General features: G+C 47.4%; 1 protein-coding gene across 3 annotated transcripts in view; it reads right to left on the bottom strand.

The window, feature by feature from the left end:
• ARHGAP32 (Rho GTPase activating protein 32) overlaps positions 1 to 17070 on the bottom strand; it is a 265471-nt gene that overhangs the window by 193389 nt on the left and 55012 nt on the right. The window contains exon 1 of one of the 3 annotated variants that reach the window (XM_070765690.1): positions 7854 to 7864. The exons of the other annotated variants lie outside the window; for them this stretch is intronic. The gene's annotated coding sequence lies outside the window, so the exon portion shown is untranslated. Of the gene's footprint in view, positions 1 to 7853; positions 7865 to 17070 lie in introns of those variants that run through there. 3 annotated transcript variants of the gene reach the window in all.

A 17070-nucleotide genomic window follows, 5' to 3' on the forward strand; every position in this document is an offset into this window, starting at 1 on the left:
TTATTTATTTTATTTTGTCCAATACACAATGAGGGTTTAGTGGGTATATATATCCATATACACATAGTAAAATACATGATGAAGGTTATAGAGGAGATACTCATAGTAAAATATATCTAAGAAAGAATAGAAAAGAAGGTATAGTAATAGAACATATCAATGAAAGAATAGAAGAAGAGATATAGGAATAGAAGAAAGGTATAGGAGATATAGGAGAGCAATAGGACAAGGCACGGAAGGCACTCTAGTGCACTTGTACTCGCCCCTTACTGACCTCTTAGGAATCTGGATAGGTCAACCGTAGATAATCTAAGGGTAAAGTGTTGGGGGTTTGGGGATGACACTATGGAGTCCGGTAATGAGTTCCACGCTTCGACAACTTGGTTACTGAAGTCATATTTTTTACAGTCAAGTTTGGAGCGGTTAATATTAAGTTTAAATCTGTTGTGTGCTCTTGTGTTGTTGTGGTTGAAGCTGAAGTAGTCGCCGACAGGCAGGACGTTGCAGCATATGATCTTGTGGGCAATACTTAGATCTTGTTTAAGGCATCTTAGTTCTAAGCTTTCTAGGCCCAGGATTGAAAGTCTAGTCTCGTAGGGTATTCTGTTTCGAGTGGAGGAGTGAAGGGCTCTTCTGGTGAAGTATTTTTGGACATTTTCAAGGGTGTTAATGTCTGAGATGCAATATGGGTTCCAAACAGATGAGCTGTCTTCGAGGATGGGTCTGGCGAAAGTTTTGTAAACTCTGGTAAGTAGTGTGAGAGTGCCAGAGCAGAAGCTACGTAGGATATGCAAAATGATATCTTTAAGTAATTATAGATATTTCTTAATACTCCTAGGTAAATAAAAGAGAAATGACTTCAGTAATTCTGAATTTATTTTCACTTGACCCATCAAATTGTTTGAAAACCAAACATTCGTCCTTACCCGTAATATGAAGCCATCGCAGCCTCTCCTTTGCCTGGAATCCCTATCTACTCCTTTCCCATGTCTCAATCTGCACACACCTTTCCCTGAACTACTTAACATGTCTGATCTTATTTGTCCATCCCCACAAGCTTGGCTAAACAAGGAGCTCTAGCTTTTCTAGCTTGCAAGAGCTGCCTATGATTAAAAATAATAATCATTAAATAATCATTACGGAAGTGAAACCAAATAATTAGAAATGAAGTGCCAAGCAAGTTTTATTTAAAATTTCAATTCCAAAGAACAAAGGGCATCGGATTTATGGTATACAGTTACAAGCTCTTAATTGTGTGTTGCTCATGTAAGCCATTACTTCACGTATTAGCAAATCTAACAGAAATTAGATTTGGAATACTGTGTTCAGTTCTGGAGACCTCACCTTCAAAAAGATATTGACAAAATTGAACGGGTCCAAAGACGGGCTACAAGAACGGTGGAAGGTCTTAAGCATAAAACGTATCAGGAAAGATTTAATGAACTCAATCTGTATAGTCTGGAGGACAGAAGGAAAAGGGGGGACATGATGGAAACATTTAAATATATTAAAGGGTTAAATAAGGTCCAGGAGGGAAGTGTTTTTAATAGGAAAGTGAACACAAGAACAAGGGGACACAATCTGAAGTTAGTTGGGGGAAAGATCAAAAGCAACATGAGAAAATATTATTTGACTGAAAGAGTAGTAGATCCTTGGAACAAACTTCCAGCAGACGTGGTAGATAAATCCACAGTAACTAAATTTAAACATGCCTGGGATAAACATATATCCATCCTATGATAAAATACAGAAAATAGTATAAGGGCAGACTAGATGGACCATGAGGTCTTTTTCTGCCGTCAGACATCTATGTTTCTATGTTTCTAAATATGTTCACAATATGCGAACCACACCCAATCATAAATAAATCAAAATTAATGGGGTGCAAGTTTAAATAAGACTATTTTATGCCTTGAAGGATGAGCACATTCTATACTTCCACCACAGAATGTACCTTTAACCATGAGCAGATTTTCATAGTACGGATCCCTGCTCAAATTCCACAACAAACCATATGAGAATAACAGAATGGGAAGGGACTATGGAGGTTCTCTAGTCCCACTCCACAAAAACATTGCCGTTGTCGCTAGGCTATGGATACCCTTCACAGACTTTACTTGGCGCCTCCCTGCCAGCTTCCGTTTTGTAAAAGTAACCTGGCTTGCTGATCTATTGAAAGAAAACGAATGTCAATAGGAATTGGTATTATATAGCTGCAAGCACAACGGTATTACAGATTTAATGGGCTGGATCCAAATTTGGCCTTTCAAGAACAGAAGGGTTTCTACTTGGATAAAAGGTCAGCTCCAAGGTAGGACTCCCATTATAGAGAAAAGGAAAAAGGAAAAGAATGCCATTTTTGTAAATTAATGTCCCCCCCTGGAGTGAATCCTTTCTATCTCTTGAAAAAAATCAGCTTTGGACTTTTGATGTCTACTCTGGAATAAGAGGGGAAGTGTACCTTAGAACAGTGTTTCCCAACCTTGGCAACTTGAAGATATCTGGACTTCAACTCACAGAATTCCCCGGCCAGCATTCTGGGAGTTGAAGTCCAAATAACCTCAAGTTGCCAAGGTTGGGAAACACTGCCTTAGAACTCTAAAGCAGTGATCTTCAACCTTTTTTGAGCCGCGGCACATTTTTTACATTTACGAAACCCTGGGGCACATTGAGCGAGGCGGGGGGGCTAAAAAAAGTTTGGACATAAATATTCTCTCTCTCTCCCTTCCTTCCTCTTTCTTTCTCTCTCTCTATCCCTCTTTCTTTCTCTTCCTTCCTTCCTCTCTATTTTGCTCTCTTTCTCTCCCTCCTTACCTCCCTCTATGTCTTTCTCTCTCTCTCCTTCCCTCCCTCTCTTGCTCTCTCTCTTGCTTTCTTTCTCTCTCTCTCTCTTGCTTTCTTTCTCTCTCTCTTGCTTTCTTTCTCTCTCTCTCTCTTGCTTTCTTTCTCTCTCTCTGTTGTGTTCTTTCTCTCTCTCTCTCTTGCTTTCTTTCTCTCTCTCTCTCTTGCTTTCTTTCTCTCTCTCTCTTGCGTTCTTTCTCTTTCTCTTGCTTTCTCTCTCTCTCTCTCTCTCTCTTGCGTTCTTTCTCTTTCTTTCTTTCTTTCTTTCTCTGAGCTTCGCGGCACACCTGACCATGTCTCGGGGCACACTGGTTGAAAAACACTGCTCTAAAGAAAAGAGGAAATCAGTGAAAATATCTTTCCATTTTGCTTAAAAATGCTGAAGAAATCCAGCTCCCTTTCTCCTTGTACTTTTAGGGAAAGCCTCCATGGGGATGTAATAGTGACAGATATAATATGCAAAAGGCAACCCTGGGACATACTGCAAGACAAACCACACTGATCTTGCCCTTGCAATATCAGATAAGCGTATGACACAACACAGGAATCCCTTCAAAACTGCAAAGGGTTTTTACATCATTATTTAAACAGACACTGAGAATCGCTTGAAGTTTGCAGCAGCCCTGTAAAAGATCAAAAAAATTTCCCATTTCCACCTTTTTCAGTACTACCCGGGGATACGAAAATACTAAACCAACTACTGTAAGAAAAGATTCTGCCGTTGCTTATGTCTAAAGCAGTGTTTTTCAACCAGTGTGCCGTGAGAAATGGTCAGGTGTGCCGCTCAGGTTCCGGGCTCACAACTTTTTGATGAGAGAGAGTGTGAGAGAGAGAGAGAGAAAGAAAGCAAGAGAGAGAAAGAGAGAGAAAAAGAGAGTGAGGAGAGAGAGAAAGCAAGAGAGAGAAAGAAAAGAGAGAAAGCAAGAGTGAAAAAGAAAGCAAGAGAGAGAGAGAGAGAGAAAAGGAGAGGAAGGGGGAGAGAGAGAGAAATGAGCAAAAAGGGGAGGAAAAAAGAGAAATGAGAAAATGATTGAGACAGAGAATGAGAGGAAAGAGAGACAAACAAAAGAGAGAGAGAGAGAGAAGTGACTCTTGATTTAAAGCATATGATAAAAAGCACCCAAAGAATGAGAGAAAAAACCCAAGCCCTCACCTGTTTTTAGAAATGATTCAAGAGTGTGTATATACGCACACAAGGGTGGGGAGGAGACAGGGATGGAAAAAGAAAGGAGAGTGTCTTAGGGTGTCATTTTGTGTCATTTTGGTTGGTGGTGTGCCCCCGGATTTTGTAAATGTAAAAAATGTGCCGTGGCTCAAAAAAGGTTGAAAATCACTGGTCTAAAGGACAGAAGGCAGGTAAGTAATGCAGTTAGGGAATGAAGGACGCTATTTAGACAAATGCTATGTATTCTGGGAAGAAAAAGCATAATCAAATACCTTTCACCGATAAAAACTTATACTTGCGTAATAATTTGTATAAGGTGCATGTGTGCATCGGGGTAGGTTCCACTTTCCTTCGTCACCAGTGTACATTTGTGATACCGTAATTTGTGCGAGTGCTCTGCTCACACGAGTACATATCCCCTCGTGCAATTTTACTTCCACGCATGTTCAGAGCTGAAATCAGCCCAAAACACAGCTGAGGAGCTGATCAGCTGTGCTTTGAGTGAAGAAATAAAGATCACTATTAACCTGGGGCGGGTGGGTGGGCCCTTTTTTAAGCAGCAAAAATAGAGAAGCCATTCAAACAGAGAACAGTTCACCAAAAAATTCAAATACCGTTTCTCCGGAGAAGTGAGTCCTTGCATTGCATGCTAAAACTGTTTTTAAGTAACGTTAACCTGACCCAGAGATAAGGAGATGTTTGAAGTTGCCAGCCTGTTAATTTACAAAGAATTATGATTCTTGGAACAGCCAGTCAGACCAGAACACTACCCCAGCACTGTTTGGCCATGAAAGGCTTCCCCCTCCCCCCACCCTGCTCCCAGCTCCCTGGGGAAAGGAAGATTTTCCCCTTCCGAGTTCTGTTTGGGGATGTGAAGCCAAAACAGGGGGCTCATGCGCACATGTGCAGGGGACAGGATATGCGAGAGCGTCATTGCATTATGGGTGTGGGCACTCGTGCACATGTCACTGTGCGGGCACATACTTTCAGCACCCGAGGGAAAAAAGGTTCACCAAAACTGCCCTGTAGCATTTCAGACAGGTGGTTGTCCAGTCCCTTCTTAAAAACTTCCAATGATGAAGCACCTACAACTCTTTTTTATTAGAAAATTTCTTTATTTATAAACACATAACAATCATAATGAAAAAAATTTAAAACAATGGACGTTGTGTGACAAATCTGTGTTACATTTCTCATAATGCTTATTCACTATTATGCAGCTAATATTTACAAAACATTCACCGTTTCTATACATTGTTCTTACTCGAATAACTCTTTTTCTTTGTTTCCCTTATATCTCCGATAGTTTAATCTTTCTTTTTCCTTTTTTAGTCTTTTTTTTGGGGGGGGGACTGTATATTTTAAGGTTTCCCTTTTTCCAGCCAGAAGTAGAACCTATCCCAACATTTATAGTAAACTGTCATCTTTATTTTTTAATTCAAATGTTAGTTTATCCCTTTCAGCGCACCTACAACTTCTGAAGGCAAGCTGATGATTCCACTGGTAAATTGTCCTCACTGTTAGGCAGTTTCTCCTTAATTCTAAGTTAGTTCTCTCCTTAATTAGTGTCCATCCGTTGTTTCTTGTCTTGCCTTCTTGTCTTGGAAATAACTTGATCCCCTCCAGCCCCTCAAATACTGGAATGCTTTTAAAAAATACTGTTTAAAATCCCAGTATCTTTTCAAAAAACACACATCAAGAAGAGGCTGAAGACATTTCTCAAATACCTCCCTGTGGGTGATTTATCGGTAATAATGACCTTTTGGATTCATCAGGATAGCTACCAGTTCTTACCGCCCCTGCAGTGGAAGCTGATGAATTGGCAGTAGGGAAAACAGCAGCAATCAAGCAGATACCCACTGCAGAAGCAGACGCCTAGAAGAAACCAATACACACAAAGTTGCTTCCCCTCCATTCCACATTCCTATCACACGCACACTCCTGCATTTTTACAGTCCATGGGTTGTTTTGTGCTCAAGCATCTTGGCAGTTGACAGAAACTCTTTAACCCTTTGGGTTTTGTTTTTTTCAAAAATATCCTGACAATAAGCACAAGTAGCTTGCATCCCTCCTTCCCTGAATGGTTCACACTTCCTCCAGACTGCTACAGGCAAATCCAGCTGTAACCCTTTCCAAACTTGGGCGTAAGAAGACAAATCACTTCTCCTTGTGCTGTAAAATGACACATCCTTTTAAAAAAATTCAAACGTAAGCAAAACCATCTGCTATAAACCATTTTGCGGTGGTGGGGGTGGTGGAATAAGCCATTCCAAGGAATCTATCTGATTAAAGTAGTATGCTTAGAACTGAATTGGCACACGGTATGCCATCTAACCTTGAACAGGTCACTTAATCTCTTTGAAATTTAGCACTTTCTCTTTTTTAAAAAAAGGTCCGATGCTGCATTGGAAATGTAATTAATATTTATGATGCGCTCCTCCAACATCTTTTTTGTTGCTGTTGTTTATGTCACTTTTCAAATTTGCTGCAGTGTACAAAACTTGGGATTGCAGACTTTAATTGATGAAACTCCAAATGCTGCAGCCCCAGGTGGACTTCAAAGAAATGCCCGGCCTGCGGCAGTTGTTTCTAAAACTGTGTTTACCGTTTTAGTTTTCCTACGCCAAACCTTTTGAAAAACCAATTTTATATTCAAGAATTAAATATGTTTAAGAAGTGACAAATAAATTTCCTCCACCACCACCTTTTCTGGTGGTACCTGGATTTAAACATAGCAACATTTTAATAAGTGAAAGCAAACAACAGAAATGAGAGCAATTCCATTGATTGGCACAGAGTCCATCATACAACACAAAGAAAATGGCTTTTCAAAATATGCTTTTCTCATAAGCAGTATTAGCTATACAGCAGCCATGGGCGAATAGACGGAAATATAAATTTAATAATAAATAAAATTAAAAAATTAAACCATAAGTTATGATTAGAAAGTATGAAGTGCCTTTAAGACTGTAAGAACATAGATCATTCTGAAAGCACATCAAATGGATTTGAGAGAAATGTTACTAGAGAAACCTAGTACCCAGATTGTGGGGGCCATAGGCTGGCTCTGTTAAAAAGTGCTATTGCTAACATGTTGTAAGCCACCCTGAATCGAAGGAGAAGGGCGGCATAAAAATCGAATAAATAAATTGAATAAATAAATACCTTGATTCTAAGATCCAGCTGTTCTGACCTAAGCTTCCTGATAATACAGCACAAATGGCATCCTCAAAACCTCTTTTATTTTAACGGCTGCGAATTATTATCATTCTCAGCCGTAATAAATCCAACAATTATGACTTCCAACACCAGCCTTTTGGGGGAAAGGCAGATAAGCACACAAACCTTGATCTTTTTTGATAAGCTGCCAAAGACCAATTAGCAAGAAACTTTTCAAAACCAAACAGAAACAGAGTCCGAGCTAAGAGTTGAACAAAGTGGTTTCCTGCAAGTAACATTTCAGTCTGCTCCACTTATATAGCCTATGGGAGGGGCCAATCATCTCCAAACCTTACTCCTGAGTAGTCCTTTTCCTCTGTAACTGTTGTTGCCTTCTGTGGCAGCTCTACACATGTGTGCCTTGAGAACATGCTCCACGTTCCTCTGCCTTGCTCAGACCTCCTAGATGGCCCAGGCTGGATCCATGCCTCTGGCACCGAGCCTTCTACAGACTCCAGGCCTGGCCCAGCTTCCTCGCCAGCCTCCTTGCTGTCTGATTCTGCTGCCAGCTCTGCAGGCTACTGGCGTACCACAACACCAGCATGAATGAATGTGGCTGACTGTTTTTAAGTATTGGGTTTTAGAACGGATTTTAAATTACATTTCTTATACACTGTATTTTTTGTACCTATTTTGCTGTGAGATGCCGTGAGTCTGCGGAGGAGGGCAGCAGAGAAATCTAAAAAATAAATAAATAAATGCTGTGATTCTGAAGCGCTTGTATGCTCCCATTCATTCAAATTCTGTTTCTGCCTTGTCAAAAACTGTGGTGCATAAACGAGGTTCGCAAATCAGATTAAATCTGAGGGGATATCTAAAGGAACACGTGTCTTCCGTGGCTTCTGCCCAGCCTCCACAATCAGGCAGAGTTGGCATGCTAGAGGCCAGGGGTGTCAAACTCATCCAGCCTGTGGGCTGCTTAGATCTCGGTCGCCGGGCCTCCCTGAAAACAACAAAGGACTGGACAATGGTGCCTCTGCTGGTGAAAATGGAGCTCCATTTTCGCCAGCAGAGGGTTGCAGAAGTCAGTTGCAGCCGAAAATGGAACTCACAAGCCCGTTTTCACCAGCAGTGTGCTCAGGCTTCCAGGGGCATCTTCAACATGAGTGACATTGAGCTGGCCACAAACAACCTTGCCACACACACTCAAGGTCAAACACAGCCCTAATGCAGCCCTCAATGAAATTGAGTTTGACGCCCCTGCTATAGGCCCCATCCCTTAAGAAGTTATCACTTGATGGGATCTAGTGAGCGTGTCTTCTCTGTTCCAGAACCTGCCTTCCTGAACACCACCTCCACGAAGGATACATCTAGCCTCCACCCTAGTCATGTTCAAAAGAACTGTGAAAACCTAGGTGAAAGCGAAAGCCTTGAGTAAAAGTGAGTAGTAGTTCATAGAAATATAGAAACATAGAAGATTGACAGCAGAAAAAGACCTCATGGTTCATCTAGTCTGACCTTATACTATTTCCTGTATTTTATCTTAGGATGGATCTACTGAACTCCATCCACAGTTGTTGTAGAATCAGGCAGCTTTCTAAAATAAAATTGAAATTAGTCATAATGTGGCTTATAGATATGAATTACACACACACACACACACACACACACACACACACACAAAGGTTGCTTTACACATGGCAAAAGCCAACAGGTCTTCCTACTAGCTTGAAAACAAGCGGCTTTGCTTTTTCGTGGCTCATGTAGTCTATGAAAAGGAAGAGTCAACAGTTAAAAGCAACAACTTGCTATGACACCTACTGCCTGCTATCATCATCATCTTCATTTAATGACCCCAGAATTTCTTGTGGGGTGGACTCTGGCCAAGTGAATGGATCTAGCACAGTGTTTTAATGGTCGGGTGCTCTTCCTGTCGCCAACGCAGAGAGGTTTTTTCAGCAGCTATATTCTCAGCGTGCCCAAAGAGATAAATATCTGCCTCTACCTAGAATCGAATTCATGGCCTCCTGATGGTGAGGCCAGGGTCTACCTCTAGGCCACCACATCACTCCAACTATTGCCTGCATCATTACCAAATAATTTAATTAATTAATTTAATTTAATGAATTTTCTTGTCTTCCAATAGATACATGCAACTCAGTGGCTTAGCCTTCTAGGTTGGAGAGAGAGTTCTAAACTCTAATAAATAAACATTCAGAAAATAAAAATACAATGGAAAAACTCTCAGCTTCATAGAAATGAGCTCAGGAGATCAGATTTTACCACATCTGCAGAAATAACATCACTGTGTGCAACTAAATCATAAGCAGTGTGTTTAATGAAATGCTGATTTTGCCAGTACACCATGGGGTAGGAGTAAATTTATCACCACAAGACTTTTTGTTAATCAAAATAGTAGTTGCATAATCAGATTTTATTCACAAGGCAGGCTCCATGCCAGCTAAATATAAACTCACAAAAAGGAAGCCTGTAATATTTTCAGTGGTTTTAAAAAACCAGAAATATGCAATATTTTAGAAATGCATGTATCAAGGTATGTATGACTCAAGATAAAATTACTACATTGAGAAGATGAATATGCTATCTGTCCCCTTACCATCTTTCAGCAGCTTACAAAAAGACAACTGAAACAGAACGGAATTAAGGATGGTTATTTTTCATTTTTATAGTTATCTTTTTCTACTGTCATTATTTGATCTAACCAGCTTTAGTTCATCTTGAAATAACAATCATATTTGTTTGGTGTTATTGTGTCTTTTATGCTCTTGAAGGTTCCAGTTGAGAAAAATTAGGCAATATACAATATATACAATTTCTTTCTTTCTCGGAAATTATCCCAAGGAAGCCAAGTCAATAGTTGAAGTTTAACACAGATAATCAGTCAATTGCAAGAAGATCTCTAGAATTGGGAGGAGGGCTGTAGATTAGGTGGGTTATGGGCTTTACATTGGTTTAGTCTCCCTAATAGAACCTCTCCAACCATAATGGCAAATGAGAATCAAAGTACAGCGATACCTTGTCTTACAAACTTAATTGGTTCCGGGACGAGGTTCTTAAGGTGAAAAGTTTGTAAGATGAAACAATGTTTCCCATAGGAATCAATGGAAAAGCGATTAATGCGTGCAAGCTCAAAATCCACCCCTTTTGCCAGCCGAAGCGCCCATTTTTGCACTGCTGGGATTCCCCTGAGGCTCCCCTCCCACCTCCGGACCTCTGTGTTTTTGCGATGCTGCAATTTCACTGAGGCTCCCCTCTCTGGGAAACCCCACCTCTGGACTTCCGTTGCCAGTGAAGCGCCCGTTTTTTGCACTGCAGGGATTCCCCTGCAGCATCACAAAAACACGGAAGTCCGGAGGTGGTGTTTCCCATGGAGGGGAGCCTCAGGGGAATCCCAGTAGTGCAAAAATGGGTGCTTTGCTGGCAACGGAAGTTCGGAGGTGGGGCATCCCAGCGGCGGCGGCGGGTTTGTAAGGTGAAAATAGTTTGTAAGAAGAGGCAAAAAAATGTTAAACCTCGGGTTTGTATCTCGAAAAGTTTGTATGATGAGGCGTTTGTAAGATGAGGTATCACTGTACTACAGTGATCCCTCGAGTTTCGCGATCTCGATCTTCGCGAAACGCTATATCGCGATTTTTCAGCAATTGTTACCATCTCGATCTTCGCGAAACGCTATATCGCGATTTTTCCACCCGATGACGTCATACGTCATCACCAAGAGTCACTTCTCTGTCTCTTTCTCGTCATTCTCTGCTTCAATCATTTTCTCATTTCTCTTCCTTCCTCATCTTTCCTTCTCTCTCTTTCCCTATCTCTCCCCCTCTTGCTCTCCAGCGGCCGCCTAGCAGCTGATCTGCTCGGCAGCGCAGCAGCAGCGAGGAGCCGAACATCCGGGTTTCCCCTTTCCGTGGGCAGCGGGTTTCTTCGGCTCCTCGCTGGTCCCCAATTCCGCCAACATCAGGCTCTCCACACGCCCTTTCGCCGTAACACGAGAGCCTTCCGAAAACTCTTTCCGAGCGCCTCAGAGCAGCACCCCCACCCCTCTTTGATTCCCTCAACCCGCCCGGCCCCTCGCTCCCCTTTTCCACACGGGCCACCCAAGAAACGGTTCATCCCGTCTGGGCTTCCCCCCCTCTCGCTCGCTCGCACTCCCCCCATCCGTGTGCGTATGTGCGCGCGTGTGCACCCAGGCGCCTCCATCCCGGCGGGGACCACAGCTGCGGGGCTACCCGTCGTCGACCCTCCTCCGGCAGCTTCCTCCCGAGCCCCCACACACATACGACGGAGAAAGTGGCCACTTCAGTTTTTTTCCCGGGGGGCGTCGTCAAGCTCACCTCCAACCGAGAGAGGAGTCCGCGCTGCTCCGGCTGCCGTGTCTCCTTCTCCCTCCTTCTTCCACCCTCCGCCGCCGAGGTTACCAGGAAGGGAGAAGAAGAGTCCCTGGATGTTTCCCCGGATGTTCGGCTGCAGCGAGCGCCGAGCGCGCCTCCGGGAGGAGAAACTCGAAGCGCTGCGGACAGCAACCGGGTTGCCTCCGGGTCTGGGCTCTTGCGCTTTGCGTTGGGCGAGGCGGCGGCTGGCGCCGTTCATTGACTCTTCTCCCTTCCTGGCAACCTCGGCGGCGGAGAGTAGAAGAGCGATGAAAAAGAGGAGGAGGAGTCCGCGCTGCTCCGGCTGCGTGTCTCCTTCTCCCTCCTTCTTCCACCCTCCGCCGCCGAGGTCGCCAGGAAGGGAGAAGAGTCAATGAACGGCGTCAGCCGCCGCCTCGCCCAACGCAAAGCGCGAGAGCCCAGACCCGGAGGCAACCCGCTTGCTGTCCGCGGCGCTTCGAGTTTCTCCTCCCGGAGGCGCGCTCGGCGCTCGCTGCAGCCGAACATCCGGGGAAACATCCGGGGACTCTTCTTCTCCCTTCCTGGCAACCTCGGCGGCGGAGGGTGGAAGAAGGAGGGAGAAGGAGACACGGCAGCCGGAGCAGCGCGGACTCCTCCTCCTCTTCTTCACCGCTCTTCCACCCTCCGCCGCCGAGGTCGCCAGGAAGGGAGAAGAAGAGTCCCCGGATGTTTGGCTGCAGCGAGCGCCGAGCGCGCCTCCGGGAGGAGAAACTCGAAGCGCCACGGACAGCAACCGGGTTGCCTCCGGGTCTGGGCTCTTGCGCTTTGCGTTGGGCGAGGCGGCGGCTGGCGCCGTTCATTGACTCTTCTCCCTTCCTGGCAACCTCGGCGGCGGAGAGTAGAAGAGCGATGAAAAAGAGGAGGAGGAGTCCGCGCTGCTCCGGCTGCGTGTCTCCTTCTCCCTCCTTCTTCCACCCTCCGCCGCCGAGGTCGCCAGGAAGGGAGAAGAAGAGTCAATGAACGGCGTCAGCCGCCGCCTCGCCCAACGCAAAGCGCGAGAGCCCAGACCCGGAGGCAACCCGCTTGCTGTCCGCGGCGCTTCGAGTTTCTCCTCCCGGAGGCGCGCTCGGCGCTCGCTGCAGCCGAACATCCGGGGAAACATCCGGGGACTCTTCTTCTCCCTTCCTGGCAACCTCGGCGGCGGAGGGTGGAAGAAGGAGGGAGAAGGAGACACGGCAGCCGGAGCAGCGCGGACTCCTCCTCCTCTTCTTCACCGCTCTTCCACCCTCCGCCGCCGAGGTCGCCAGGAAGGGAGAAGAAGAGTCCCTGGATGTTTGGCTGCAGCGAGCGCCGAGCGCGCCTCCGGGAGGAGAAACTCGAAGCGCCGCGGACAGCAAGCGGGTTGCCTCCGGATCTGGGCTCTCGCGCTTTGCGTTGGATGAGGCGGCGGCTGGCACCGTTCATTGACTCTTCTTCTCCCTTCCTGGCGACCTCGGCCGGTCCTTTTCGGGGCTGCGTTGCTGCATCCTCCGATGCCGCCCACCGAGGAGATTCCTTCGCCCGAACGGAGGTGGCTGTGGTGGGTTCAAGGGACCAAGAGCCGGTCCTTTTCGGGGCTGCGTTGCAGCCTCTGAGGCCACTTCCGCCTCCGGACGAAGGAATCTTCTCGGTGGGCGGCATCGGAGGATGCAGCAACGCAGCCCCGAAAAGGACCGGCTGTTGGTCCCTTGAACCCACCACCGCCACCTCCGTTCGGGCGAAGGGATCTCCGCAGTGGGCGGCGGCGGCGGGTTCAAGGGACCAACAGCCGGTCCTTTTCGGGGCTGCGTTGCTGCATCCTCCGATGCCGCCCACCGAGGAGATTCCTTCATCCGGAGGCGGAAGTGGCCTCACTCCGGCTCCAAGCGCGGGGCCTGGGCGGCGGGCAAGCATTGGGAGGGCCTCGCCGTCCCCTGGCTGGAGAAGAGCTCCCCTCCCCACGATCTGGGACGGCATGGCCGTCATCAAGTTAGTGCGCGGCGGTCCTGATGGCGGGCAGGTGAACGGGCGAGCAGCAAACAGCGGGTGGGCGGGTGAATGGGCGAGCGGCAAACGGCGGATGGGCGGGTGAATGGGCGAGCAGCAAACGGCGGGCGGGCGGGTGAATGGGCGAGCAGCAAACGGCGGACGGGCGGGTGAATGGGCGAGCAGCAAACGGCGGGCGGGCGAATGGGCGAGCAGCAAACGGCGGGCGGGCGGGTGAATGGGCGAGCAGCAAACGGCGAGCGGGCGGGTGAATGGGCGAGCAGCAAATGGCGGGCGGGCGGGTGAATGGGCGAGCAGCAAACGGCGGGCGGGCGGGTGAATGGGCGAGCAGCAAACGGCGGGCGGGCGGGTGAATGGGCGAGCAGCAAACGGCGAGCGGGCGGGTGAATGGGCGAGCAGCAAACGGCGGGTGGGCGGGTGAATGGGCGAGCAGCAAACGGCGGACGGGCGGGTGAATGGCGAGCAGCAAACGGCAAGCGGGCAGGTGAATGGGCGAGCAGCAAACGGCGGGTGGGCGGGTGAATGGGCGAGTAGCAAACGGCGGGTGGGCGGGTGAATGGGCGAGCAGCAAATGGCGGACGGGCGGGTGAATGGGCGAGCAGCAAACGGCGGACGGGCGGGTGAATGGGCGAGCAGCAAACGGCGAGCAGGCGGGTGAATGGGCGAGCAGCAAACGGCGGGTGGGCGGGTGAATGGGCGAGCAGCAAACGGCGGGCGGGTGAACGGGCAAGCGGAGCGGCCGGGTGAATGGCAAGCGGCAAGCGGAAGCCGGGCGGGCGGGTGAACGGCAAGCGGTAAGCGGCAAGCGATCTTGGGGTTTCCCCTTTGCCTGGGCAGCGGGAAGACCAAGGGAAGATTCCTTCGGCCGCCCAACAGCTGATCTGCTCGGTAGCGCGGCAGCAGCGAGGAGCCAAAGATGAGGTTTCCCCGTTGCCCAGGCAAAGGGGAAACTCCATCTTCGGCTCCTCGCTGCTGCCGCGCAACCGAGCAGATCAGCTGTTGGGCGGCTGAAGGAACCTTCCCTTGGTCTTCCCCACCGCCCACACGCAAACTCCACCCTCTGCGCATGTGCGGCCATGAAAAAATGGGCGCACATGCGCAGATTGTGTTTTTACTTCCGCACCGCTATATCGCGAAAAATCGAGTTTCGCGAGGGGTCTTGGAACGGAACCCTCGCGAAACTCGAGGGATCACTGTATACCTATAACTTGAACACATCATGAAAAGATATTTCAAGTTCACATAAATATCAGACATCAAGGGTAAGGGATACAAATGTTCCACACATACAGAGTTGCAACCCGCCATCCTTCCTGCTAAACATACAATTTCATCGTCGTACTATCCTGAAAATATATTAAATGAAACTGGCAATATAATGCAGCAATATTTCTCCGTACTGAAGGAGCGGGTCCAGCAGTCACATGGGTTGCTCATGTCCAATCCGGTGGAACTGAGCCTAGTGTTAAAAAAGCTTGCCGGATCCGCCCCTTCCCCAGAATTCGCTCAGTTCGCATATCCTGCGGTTGTATTGTGATAGCTCGTTCAACATTCTAACACCTTCCCTTCGATCTTTTCCTTCAAAAGTAGTAAGAATTGTTTTACCATTATTATTTACTTGCACTAATAGCGCCAGCCGTTTGTGGCTCGGCTTTTTTCCTTTGGAGAAGTTGCGGTTTCGTTTTCCCCCGGCGGTTTTGCCGTGTACGATCCCCGCTGCCGCTTGTGGATTCCTTTAATCCTTTGGCCTGGAGGTCTTGGTGCAAGTATTGATTTATTGATTTATTGATTCATTATTGTATATTATTAAAGGGCTTAAGAAATACCTCCTGCGGAGTGAGACGTCTTTCTAGTCTCCTGGACTTAGTCGATCGCTTCCCCTTTAAGAATATTACGGAGCGATTTTTCGGCGCGAAGGCCTTCGCGCCCTTTTTAAATTTAGGCCTCTCGTGTTGGCCTCCTGCCAGCCGCGTAGGCCTCAGTCCACCGCGTGGATCCCGGAGCGGGCCTTGGGACGCCCAGGCTTAATTCTCCACCGGCTAAGCCTCCAACCAGAGTGCCTTGGTTTACTTAATTAAAAAGTTTAGGGAGGCTGGCCCCGCTGGATTTGGGGACACGAACTCTGGGTTTGCCCAGATTGCCCTCAAGTCTCAGCAGCTTCGAGGCCTCGAAGCAGGATCCATTCCTCTTGGGAAGTCCTTGAAATTCTTCTCCTTAATTATTCAGTTATTGGCTCAGCCTTGTCTTCTGTTAATTGTCAGACTATGGCTACTTTTCCCAAGAGAGGCACAACTAAAGGTCCCAGAGAGGCCAGGCCTACAGGCGATGAGATTACTAGTATCCCCCAGGCCTCTTCCTCCTCTTCTCCAGGGGCCCGCCCCTCGACCAAGGTCACCAGGGCCGAGAAGAGAAGGGACCTAGCCCTACAAAGAATCCATGACAAATCAGCAAAACGTTTGAAAGTACAGGCCCAAGTACTCAGTAGTCAAGACCCCCCAGAGGCTTCTAATCTACCTCCTTCTGGGGTCCCTGTGTTATCTCTGGATGAGCCTAACCTAGACAGACCCCAACCTAACCTATGGGGCATAGGTCCAGAGGAACCAGATATTATTGAAGATTCCCCCCAGCCAGGATCCTCCCAGGCCTTTAGGGATTCTTCTGCCATTCCTGCTGATATTTCTAGTTTACCTCCTGAGTTCCAATCTATTTTTGCTGTGTTGTCCAAGGCCATTGATGCCAAACTCTCCACCATCAATGAGCTTCCCTTACCTCCTCCTCCTCCTCGTCCCTCCCGCCCCTTGGGTTCTTCCCCAGCGGTTAGAGCTCCTATTCAGGATGATTCAGATTCCTCTCAGGACGAATATGAGGATATGGAGGATGATGAGGATCCCTTTCAAGGCCTCTCAGATGATGAGGAATCCCAAATAAAGGTTCCTTCTCCAATTACTATTTTTCCTTCTCAATTATTCAAATCTCTCCTCCTCAAAGCTAGAATTTCTACGGGATTAGCGGCCCAGGAGAAACAAGCCTCCACTACCACTGATCCCCCGGAGGAGAATTTACCTTACTTCACAGAGGAACAGGAGGATAACGAGGTAATTCCTATGCCTAAATTGTTTAAAGATGCTTTACTCAAACAGTGGGATTTCCCAGCCTCTGGCCTTAATCCCTCCACCAAGGACAGAAAGTTGTACAAACTTTCCTCTTCCTATGAAGAGCTTCTATCCTTTCCCAAACCGGATGAACCTGTCAAGATCCTTCACTCGGCAGCGGCTGTGCCAGGCGAAGCGGAGGAAGTCCTCCGCCCAGAGGACAAGCGGATTGAACAAATGCTCAAAAGAGGATTCACCGCAGATTCCTGGGCCATTAAAAGTTCTGCAGCAGCTTCCTTTTTCTCCAGAGCCATGCTTCTGTGGCTTCGCCAACTTCAACAGCATATTCCTCCCGATGACTTGAGAGGTCAACAAGACTTCAACAAGGTCTTTGCAGCTGCCCAGTACGTGGCTGATGCCACCTTGCAATCTACTAGAT

The sequence above is a fragment of the Erythrolamprus reginae genome, chromosome 12 (genome assembly GCF_031021105.1).
Source record: "Erythrolamprus reginae isolate rEryReg1 chromosome 12, rEryReg1.hap1, whole genome shotgun sequence".
NCBI lineage: Eukaryota > Metazoa > Chordata > Lepidosauria > Squamata > Dipsadidae > Erythrolamprus > Erythrolamprus reginae.